Raw genomic sequence first — 8,291 nt, forward strand, 5'->3', positions numbered from 1 at the left:
TTTTGTAGTAACTTTTATATATAACTTATTTTAGTTTTTTTCTATCTTTTTTTATAGGGGCATCCGGCTTCCATGGTCGATGTTAGTGCATCATATTTTTTACTTTCTTTTTCTAAAAAAATCATAAATGCATCATTTCCTCGTAGCTTTTTTCCTAACTTTTTTATTATAAATGCATGAGGGCTGCGGGGGTCGACTCTAGTAGTTTCTGCATCGCAGAGGACAAGATGAGTGCACTGCCTCAATTTTCTTCATTGTTACTTATTTTATAATTGGCAACTACATAATGTACTTTTTTATAATTGTATTTTTACTTATTTTCTCGCTGCTGCATTTGAGAACTAAGAGAACTGCTAAGAATTTCTCGCAAGCTCAAAACAGCTGCACGTACTAACTGCAAGAGAAGAATCTGCACTATAGAACCGTCTTGAAGAACAAACCCAACAGATCAGTGGTAATATGAAAACTGCTCTAAATCAGCAACAAAAAATTCAAACAATCATGCAAGTAATCGCCCGTGTCCCCTAATCATCGTAGAAAACTGTAGCTCCTCGTCACCAGCTACCCAAATAGGAGGCGGCAAACTGCAAACTCCACGCACTGGACCGCACTAAAAGTGCATGTACTTGTGCACTAAACTACAAAACAACCACACGCAATGCTATATGTCTGAATTCTGCACTGACAGAGTGAGTCTCTGAACTTCACCGGGACCTCCCTGCTGAAGGGCGTGAAGCTCCAGATCCCTGAAGATAAAAATAAGTCATGATGTCAAGAACATGCAAATAAGAATCTCAACCTCCATGTGGATCAATAATCTGAAAAAATAAACTGCACTTGACTTTTGAAACGGCACACACACCGACAGCACTGCATCTGGAGGCGCACTGCACAGCTAGCATATGACGGTCTACAGCTATCACTCCCGCTGTTGACTGCATGTGTCGGGCAGCAGAACTGCACGACGATGGCCACTCGAGAGAGGTGGAGCTACTAGCCGGTGATGCCCCTGTTCTTGCCTGATCTGCCCTGCAGTCTGGACGGCATCGAGGTGGACTAGGAGCTGTGCAAGAGCACTACCTAAATTGCATGGCAGCGCCACCGGTGGGATGCCTGCAGCAAAAAACAGTGAAAACGCACGCACAAAAACAATGAAATCGGGGAGCCGCGGGTGAAGTTGTTGATCCCTGTGGGAAGGTGCTCGTCACAGCTGTCGGGGCTGCCCACCCAAGTGAAGATGGTGCTCGTCGTTGAGCCACCAGGAGCCTGACGGTGGGGGAACACACACGCGGCTGGTCCACGGATCCCGTGGCTACTGGCGCCGTGGAGGTCAGATCCGACGGTCACCGGCCTCGACGGCAACTGAAGATTCTGGCGACCAGCAGGGGGCCGATGGGCGCCATGGCCCGGGGGGGGGGGGGGGGGGGGGGGTTCCAAGTGGATGGAGGTTGTGTGGAAGCATTCCGACGTCGATCCAGCGGCGTGAGAGATTGGGATGGGGAGGTGAGGGTGAGGGGAAGGTGGGGCGGCAGGAAGGGCGGAGTAGGCGCGGGAGGAGAGAGGTGGAGGAGGATCCCGCCCGATCTGGTGGTTGTTGGGATCTCATAGGTCGCCGGGAGGTGGCGGGGCCATGGTGGAGAAGTGGCGCGGTGGGGGTGAAGCTGGTGGGAGAACGGGTGGGAATGGATTGCGGGGGAGGAAGACCGGGGAGATGGGCGGCTCGCCGCAAGCCCCGGGGAGGGAGTTGGCTGGGCGCTGGGGCGGCACCAGCAGTGGATGGTGGATGGGAGGTGGGAGGAGGCGGTGGAGGAGGTTGGGGGGGGGGGGGGGGGGGACGTCCGGCGGTGAGAAAGAAGCCGGTTCGGGTGGGTGGGGGATGTGCAGAATAAGCGTGCTGTTAGCAGAATAAGACTCTTAACGGGTGTTATTAGAATAGAACCACCCTATATGTCTGAATTCTGCACTGACAGAGTGAGTCTCTGAACTTCACCGGGACCTCCCTGCTGAAGGGCGTGAAGCTCCAGATCCCTGAAGATAAAAATAAGTTATGATGTCAAGAACATGCAAATAAGATATATATGACCACCCTACTATCGGGTGTAGTTACTCCCACTTTTGTTTCATACGTTCTAGGTAGTATCTATTATATCGAAGAGTATGTACGTGACTATCGGGTGTAGTTACTCCCACTTTTGTTTCATACGTTCTAGGTAGTGTCTATTATATCGAAGAGTATGTACGTGTAGTATGTAATATATAAGAATGTTTAGGTGAGAACGGACGTTTGGTGGCCGAGCTGCCTGCAGGCCGGAATCTCGCGCGTGCAGTATAGCGCCGCGATGTGTGCGTGCCTATTGTCTCGCGGGTATACGGTAGATAGTAAATGCAAATACATGTGTGCCGTGGGCTGATGTGCTAGCGCTGTACGTGGGCCTCCAGTGTGCGGGATACGCAAGCACGTCATGTGCTGCTGGGCTGATTTGAAAGTAGCACATGTAGCTTTGGAGTAACTAATTAACGAGCGCTTCTTTCGGAGTCCCGCAACTATCAGCGCCATTTCGCGTGCTCTCTGCCATTCGTCACGTGTCGCGCTTTTGGCGCTTTCTTCAGATTTTATTTTTTTTATTTTTCCGCATGCGTTTTCGGCTTTCTAAATGGTTTTTTCTCCGGGTCTTTTTTGACATTTTGATTTTCTACTGGTCTTCCTTAGCTTTTAGATAAAAATATTTGAAAAAAAACTTTTGCGCGAAAAATACGCGTTTTTTTTCTTTCACGAGAGTCACGGTTTTGCTTCCGCGAAAGGCACGATTGTGCTTTCGCGACAGTCACGGCTATACCTTTCGAAAAAGGAAAAAAATATTTTCTGTTTTTTCTTTCCGCGAGAGACACGGTTTTGCTTCCGCGAGAGGCACGGTTGTGCTTTCACGAGAGTCACGGCCGTGCCTCTCGGAAACAGAAAAGAAAACATATTTTCTGTTTTTTCCTTCCGCGAGAGGCACGGTTGTGCTTTCGCCAGAGTCACGGCCGTGCCTCTCGGAAACGGAAAAAATACATTTTCTGTTTTTTTTCTTCCGCGAAAGCACGATTGTGATTTCCCGAGAGGCACGGGCGTGCTTTTGCAAGAAGCACGGGCGTGCCTCTTTTGAAAAGGGAAAAAACCCGTGCTCCCGGGTCGGTTTTTTCGTCCTGTTTTTTATCCCTTTTTTTCATAAAAAAAGTTCGTCAAAATATATCAATACGGGATCTAGTTTTGAAGATCTCGACGCGAAGAATCCAACAGTGAAAACAGTTCAAGATTTGGACGCACGGTTTAAGAGATAAAACATTTTGAATAAACAAATATACGAAAAAGGGAAAACTCCCGGGTTGCGACAAGTGGCGCACATACAGCGCGCCACATGTCGTAACCTGGGAGGTGGGAGTGATCTTTGTAACGAGTACTCCTAACTAGTGATTTTGCCTTTACATTCTGTCAGTGACTAAATTGTGTTGCTTTGTGGTATATCATGTAAAAATGCAGGCTTCCCAAAAAAAGGCCACCTAAAAACTGTAGTTTTCTTTTAGATTAAAATTCATCAATGTGTAGTTTTCCGTTTCACACAGAAAAATGTGCACCAAAAAAATGGCATAAAATGTATGAGCATTTGCTAAATTTGAGAAAGAATTAAAGAAAAGGATGCGTGGGCTATCCTGGGTTTGAGGAGTTGATGGAGTCAAATCCCGTGACGTGTACATGGGTCTGACGTGATGCGTGTATGCCCCGCGACATGCAGCTGGTGTGCACTCCTGTGCCTGCTAGTGTACATGAGCCCACACTGATTATTTAATACCAAATACGGGCGCTGTCCAGCTGACTCTTCTAAGACTAGAGTCAATATACGGTAGCCTCATGCACTCCTGGCGCTGATCGCAACAAGCATTGACGGGGGTGATTACGACCTGCAGGTAGCTCGGCCACCAAAGGCCATTTTCGTGTTTAGGTAGTATATATACTACTTTTTTGGTAGTATGTATCATATTTTGTGCATACTTCATTTCGCGTACAAATATGTACATATTTCACAAATACAATAAAACTATGAACTCACTTGCAAATTTTTCATATAACTCACTTTGAAGTATCTTAGATATAATATATGAATGTAATAAAAATAATAAAGTAGAGTATATACTATCACATGGTAGTATATAAGAAATGGGTGTAGCTACACCCGGTAGTAGGATGCATTTTCTCTCTATGTATGTATGTATGTATGTATGTATATATATATATAGGGTTATATATATATAGGGTGGGTCTATTATGATAACACCCTTAAGAGTCTTATTCTGATAACAACAGGCTTATTCTGCTAACACCAAACAAACTGCGGCGCGGATAAAGTGAACCACAGACAGAACCTGGAGCAACCCACCCCACCTTCTTCGTCGCACCCCTACCCGCCGACGCATCCCACGGCATGACCTCCCTCCTCCCACCTTCTTCCCCGCACGCGAACATGCCCCACCACCCACGCCGCGCGCCCATTCCCCTCCTTCCCCATGGCGCCCTGTATCCACCCGCACGACGAGATCCGTGCGCGGGCCTCCTGGCACCGCCACCCACCCACATCGTCGCGCCGGCCTTGAGAACTTCCCTGGCTCCTTTCCTCCCCGGTCGGTCGAGCACCACCGATTTCGCCAACCGGATCCGGCGGAATCCTTCTTCACCTCCCTCCTCCCGCACCTGCCCCGGCCTTCCATCGCCGTGCCGCGCCGCTGCCTAGCTTTCTTCTCCGCGCCAGAGTGCCCCCGGGGCTCCTTCCTCCCACCGCCGCAGGGCCGCTCGCTCCTTTCTTCCCCGCACAGCACTTCCTCCCAGCGTCGGAGCTCCTCCCAGCCGCAACACGACCCCGCACGCCTCCGCGCCGCCCAGACGACGGATCCAGCCCCACCGCGCCGCCCAGCCGACGGATCCGGCAGCCGCCGGTCCACAGCGCCATCCCGGCGACTGCCTTGACCACTCTGCCCCTGATCTTGCTTGCTCCCCTCGGCGGTCATCTTCCTCGTCACCGCCGCCGCACTCTGTACCTCGGCCTTGGATCCGATGCTGATGGTGTCCCCGGGGAATTAGCCTCCAACAAAAAGCACCAACTTCCCCGACGAACAGAGGTAGAGTCCGACTTCCCTTCCCGACCGAAGATTCCTCTTTGCTGATTCAGGCGGCTTCTCATCAGCTGCAGTTCGGTTTGGGCAGGCGTGTGGCTCCCGTTCGACAGCGACCTCCCCGGCGACCAAGTGCTGCAGCCCACTTTTTTATTTTTGCAATTCGCATGTTAAAGTTTCTTTTTGCAGTGCGTGTGTGTTGTTCGGTGTGAGCTCGAACGAAGGCACAGATCAGTCCACTCTGTTCTCTAATGCAGAAAAAAGGAGGAACAACCAATTATAAAAAATCGTAAGACTCGCTCTCCTGCATGTAGTTTGTTTAGAGTTTGATTGATGTCCTGTATTGCGGGTCATGGAGTTCGATTGGGGCTCCCATGGTAAAGTTCAAATAAAATTAACCATTGAGATTTGCAGTGCAGTGCATAGTATAGAGGAGTTTACTTTGTAAAAACTTCTACAAAGCATGATGTAGTTTCTCTGTTAAAAACCCCTTGGTGGTTACGACAAAAAAAACATGCAGTTTGTTTTGAATTGGGTTGCGGCTCACTTTCTTCGATGCAAAATTCGAATTGCACTTGTTCTTGCATGGCGTCGTGTGTTAAAAAAATTGCATCGGCACTTGCTGTGCATTTCGCTGTCGCGTGCGGTTCACTACACATGGCCTCGCAGTTGAGATGAAATTATAAAGAGAAAATGCTAGCAAAAAATAAAAGATAATGCAGTTTCCTTTGTCGCCATTGCAATGTGATTCATTTTCTAGTGAGTCAAAGTGGTTCACTTTGTAAAGCAAGATTGCCGAAAAAAGTATGAAGTTCACTACTCTCATTGGTGTGGTTCGCTACTCTCTTGTGTGTGGTTTTCAACTCTCGTCCTGTGGTACGAAACACACGAAAAATTTACGTTTGACAAAAGAAATCATGAATTTCACTTGATTGTCTGATGCAGTGCAGTTTTTCGTCTGATGCAGTGCGGTTTTCAGTCGGATGAAGTATCCATGTTGATTTGGGTGTTGCGAAAAACAGAGTGTCCGCATTTCAGTAAATTCAAAATTCCTCTTAAATCGTAAATAATTAGAGAGAGTATTCTACATGAAAAAGTTGCGTCTCATCGATACCTTTCCGACGGCGTATCGTTTGAATCATTCTGACAAGCGGTTTGTAAAAATTTCGCGAAAAACGGCCGCTGTCACTTGTTGTCTGCCGCACGATTTTTAAAATTAACTTAAAACCGTAAGGAATCTCGAAAGTTGCGCCTTGTCCATAGCTTTCCAACGATGTATTACACGCCTCGTTTCGACAAATGGTTAAAAACTAAAGCGAAAACAGTACCGAAAATTGCAAAATTTTCAAAAAAACGCAATTCCGCGATTTAGTAAATTTGAAACTGCTCTTAAACCATAACGAATTAGAGAAAACAATAGATATGAAAAAGATGCACCTCGACGATATCTTTGCAATGGTGTATCATTTGTTTTATTTCGATGAGCGATTTAGAAAAAATCATGAAAATACGCTCGCTGCCACTTGTTGTGGGCCGCACCATTTTTGAAACCGCTCTTAAACCGTGTGGAATCTCGAAAAGTGTTCAACATAGCAAAGTTGCGCATAATCCGTAGTTTTCCAACGGTATGTTATACGCCTCGTTCCAATAAACGGTTAAAAAATTAGAGCAAAAACAGTACCGGAAAAACATGGCTTGCAGTTTTTTTGCGACGAGAAGTTCACTCGCCTGAGTACTGCAGCACACTTGGTTCAAACAGTGACATGCACTTGCGTTGAGCGTGAAGTGCAGAAGTGTTATCAGAATAGTTATTCTGCTAATATTAGCAGAATAGACCGGTTGTACATACATACATACATACATATATATATATATATATATATATATATATATATATATATATATATAGGGAAAATCCATCCTACCACCCGGTGGTAGTTACCCCACATATCTCATATACTATCATGTGGTACTATATATACTATTTTATTATTTTAAATATGTTCATATAATATATCTAAGATATTTCAAAGCAAGTTACATGAAAAAATTGCATATGAGCCCATAGTTTTTGTTATATTTGTGAAATACGTACATATTTGTACGTAAAAAAGAGCATACTCAAAAAATGGTACATACTACCTAAAAATTTGTATATATACTACCTAATCATTGTTATATACTACATACTACACGTACATACTCTCGGTTTCGATAGATACTACATACAACATACAAAACGCAAGTGGTGGTAACTACCACTGCTTGTAGGAAACATTTGTCCTATATATATATATATACCATAATTCTGCGTTATTTTGGTCGTATCCATAGATGCCATGTCCACGTTATCATCCCTTTCTTGAAAACAAAGCCGTCCTCACCTTTGGATAATCTGAAAATGGACTAGCCAAAGATACAATGTGTATATGTGGTATATGTACACGTCAACCATTTAATTTTTCTCAGTTGTTGCACTATTAATGTCTTGATAGATGAGTAATTAGCATATCCCATGAGATGAAATTGCAAAGAATTATCACAAGAAACATGCCAACATGAAGTATTACAACCTAGTTTGCACATATAAGTGACAAACATATTTATGTTATCCAAGTTGTAATGCTCATCATTAAACCATCCCAACATTGGTAGATAACTATTAAGCCTATCCAAATTAGCATGTGTGCATAAGCAATCATGCAACATGCTATTCGACATGTAATCAACAATGATGTTGGAGGTCATACTAAAACGATCAAGCATTGGCTTGTTAATATTGTCTTTCAAGCTAGTAAGATCATCACATGCGATGTAAATTCTATGCACCAAAAATTCATTGTCAATGCATTCCTCACTAATCAAATTAAAAGTAAGATTAGGCGCATAAATACTTTTCACGGAACTCAGACATGTAATTTCAACTATGTTATTTCTCGCATGTAACAAAGACATAGTTGGATCCATCAACATAGAGTACAAAGAATTAGCATGAGAAATTCTGACTAATACTTCATCATGTTTAACCAATCATATGTGATCCAAATGAGAGTGAATAAACAAGTCACATGGGTCAATCGCAGTTGCCTTTAATTCAGTTGGTGCACTCAAAACAGTAAATAATTTCATTATTGGATCACACGGTA

At 45.0% G+C, this 8,291-nt stretch overlaps 2 long non-coding RNA genes across 2 annotated transcripts; one reads left to right on the top strand and one right to left on the bottom strand.

Annotated features, from left to right (window-relative positions):
* Window positions 1-388: 388 nt before the first annotated feature.
* On the bottom strand, window positions 389-1,823 carry LOC123121649 (uncharacterized). Its single transcript, XR_006459815.1, has 2 exons — window positions 863-1,823; window positions 389-746 (listed from the first exon to the last, which is right to left on the bottom strand). It is a non-coding gene; the product is annotated as an uncharacterized lncRNA (long non-coding RNA).
* Window positions 1,824-4,297: 2,474 nt separating this feature from the next.
* Window positions 4,298-5,546, top strand: LOC123090748 (uncharacterized). The gene is made up of 2 exons (XR_006442574.1): window positions 4,298-5,151; window positions 5,237-5,546. It is a non-coding gene; the product is annotated as an uncharacterized lncRNA (long non-coding RNA).
* Window positions 5,547-8,291: the final 2,745 nt, after the last annotated feature.

Source organism: Triticum aestivum, chromosome 1B (assembly GCF_018294505.1).
Source record: "Triticum aestivum cultivar Chinese Spring chromosome 1B, IWGSC CS RefSeq v2.1, whole genome shotgun sequence".
In the NCBI taxonomy this organism is placed as follows: Eukaryota; Viridiplantae; Streptophyta; class Magnoliopsida; order Poales; family Poaceae; genus Triticum; species Triticum aestivum.